Raw genomic sequence first — 2856 nt, forward strand, 5'->3', positions numbered from 1 at the left:
AATCAAGAGATTACTCACCAGTTCATGTCATTATCGCACGTCCCCATGTCAATAACGACAAACAACAATATTCCAAATGAGTTAAACGATAAAAGCCTTAAGCATAGATGATAACCCAACAATAATCAATCAAAATATATGGAGACCATATAAATAATCAATAGTTTCAATAAGAGAGAGTATCAAAAGATTACATTGAATTCCCCAACAACAAAAGGGTTTAGTTCACCATAGACATGGTGAAACTAGATGAAAAATGGAAGAAGAATGGAAGAGCAAACCCTAGAAAAGATGAAAAGGAGCTTAAGCATCCAAGAGATCCTCTCCAGAGAGCAAAATTAGGTTTGGTCGTTCTCCCCTGTCAAAAGAATAACTCTGAATTCTTAGTAGGGGTATATATAGGTGAGGAGTACGTCAAAATCAGGCCCAAGTCCAGCGAGTCATCGTCGGGCGGTTTAAGTGTGTCGCCCGGCAGTTTGCCACAATCTGCCGCCACCGCCCAGCAGCAATCGCCACCACCCGGCGCTTTCCGTCAATGCCAAAATCCATGCTTACTCCTCGTCCTATACCGCCCAGCGGTTTAAGTGTGCCGCTGGGCGGTACGTCGACTCTTCAAAACTTTATTTTTCTGCTCTTTTCCTGAGTCAACGACCTATATCTTTAACTCCATTCTCACTTTTCTCAAATTAGCTACAAAACAATGCAAAATAAGCATAAAATCGCTGAAAACATCTTTTGACTCTCTCCAGACTCATTTATTGAGTTTTTCTTGATTCTAAGGTCATTTTGAGTAGTAAAGGGTGTAATTTTGTCCAAATTAACATATGAAAATCACTGTTTTTCAACCTTCATCATCTACTAAGCTTTCTATTCATTTCCATCTAAATTGGTTAGTATAATTGGCTAATGAAATTGAAAGCAAAAATGTCTATAGCCGAGAAATAACCAAAGGGACATATAGATGACTACACTACTAAACATAGGGTGGTGTTAAATGATAACGGTTCAAAAATCGTTATTTTTATACTTGAATTTGATATAAAACACACCCTTTATGACTTGGAATTAGCTTCAAATCATGCATTCTACTTAAGTTAGGAAATAAAATAGTCAAAGGTGGTTTTCTTGGTTTTATGTTTGGTTTTCTTATGATTTGGCAGGTTTTATCTGGAATTGAATGAAGGAAGTTGAAGAAGAGAAAAGTTAGACTCAAGAGAAGGTGGAAAAGTGAACAAATGAAGAAACGCGGCCATGTGAAGGAATTCTCTGGCCAATGCCTAAGCGCCAACGCCTAAGCGCCAATGCCTAAGCGCCAACACTGAGGGGAAATTAAGTATCGCGCCAACCGTTGAGCTGTACTGCTGAGCGCCAGTCTCTTCAGAGAGAGACTATCAAACGCTTAAGTGCCAATGCTGAGGGAAACCATGGGTATCGTGCCCACCGCTCAGTGACGCCACTGAGCATTAGTCTTATGGGCTTGGGCCAATTTCTGCTTCGTTTTAATGAATTATAAATAGATTTGGATGACCCTTAGAGGTAATCTTTTGGTAGAAAGGACGCAGAAACACTCTCTTCACCCCTTGGAGGTGGATTTTGGATGCGGGAGCTCCAATCTATCAAATCTAGGGTTTATCTTTTCATTCTTTTCATCTATTTTCACCATGTCTATGGTGAACTAAACCTCCATTGTTGTTGGGGAATTGATGTAATCCTTTGAAACTCTCATATATTGAATTGATGTTTTATTCATATGCTTTTATTCAGTAATTGTTTGTGACCCATTTGCATATTTTAAACATCCCTTAGGTCTTGCCCAAGCGTCCCATTCAGATTTTCACTCAATTTTGCCACTCTCAAGAGCTTTCCAAAGAGTTCTTTACACTTTTCCCTTCACCCATTCTCTTAAAACCCTTTCTCCACCATCTTTGTACCACTTCATCATCAAAGTTTGGGGTTTTTGTGAGAGCATTACTGATGGGTGTCGCGGCCCATACAAATTTACTTGCATATTAAGAATGCAGTATAGCTAGGAAGTGACTCCTAGGTCGTCTCACAAGGACCAACTACGATTCAGAATCAGGTCTAACACAGTGGGGGGGGTTTGAAATGTTGTTTGTGGATGCGGAAAAATTAAAATGAAGTTAAATGCAACAACACATTTCACCATGCATGAAGATGAAATTAAAACAATAAAAACGAAACTGCAACAGTAATTACGAAAATTCACGCTGGAACTGGACAACTCTGACCTTTGCTCAATGTTTTACCCATAACATTTTCTACAGAGCTCTAAATGAGATGAGGTTTTTTTTCCTGGAAATTAGACTCAATTATCTTTCATGTGATATATAAAACGCATTTGGACCTCTGGTGTGGTTGCAGTAATTTTTTTAAAATCGAGTCGAGAGAGTAAAAATGCTAAACCAAATACTAGACTAAACAAATATCTAAGCACAGTTAAATCAAATTAAATGCAACACTAAATTAAAGAAATTAAAAACAACTAATCCTACAATGCAAATTAATGCAAAACAAAGGGGTAATTAAACAAGCTTTAGGACAAAACTTAAAGAGGAAATGTTCCCTTAGTCAAAGGTAGCTCCATATTTGCTTGGCCAAATTGGGTAAAAATTAAATGAAGCATTTTCTCTCCTTACACAACCCTATTTTCGTTTTTCATCAACAAACAAACATCCAAATTGCTTCTTCCCATCTCCCAACCGAGAATGAGCACAAGAATTCCAAGGTTCAACATCAAAATAACACAAGCACAACAAAACCAATTTCTACCTTCATAAGTCCAACTTCACCACTTACTTTTCTTCAACTTTTTGACCAAAACAAAACCAAACCTCT

Source organism: Vigna radiata, unplaced genomic scaffold (genome assembly GCF_000741045.1).
Source record: "Vigna radiata var. radiata cultivar VC1973A unplaced genomic scaffold, Vradiata_ver6 scaffold_252, whole genome shotgun sequence".
In the NCBI taxonomy this organism is placed as follows: Eukaryota; Viridiplantae; Streptophyta; class Magnoliopsida; order Fabales; family Fabaceae; genus Vigna; species Vigna radiata.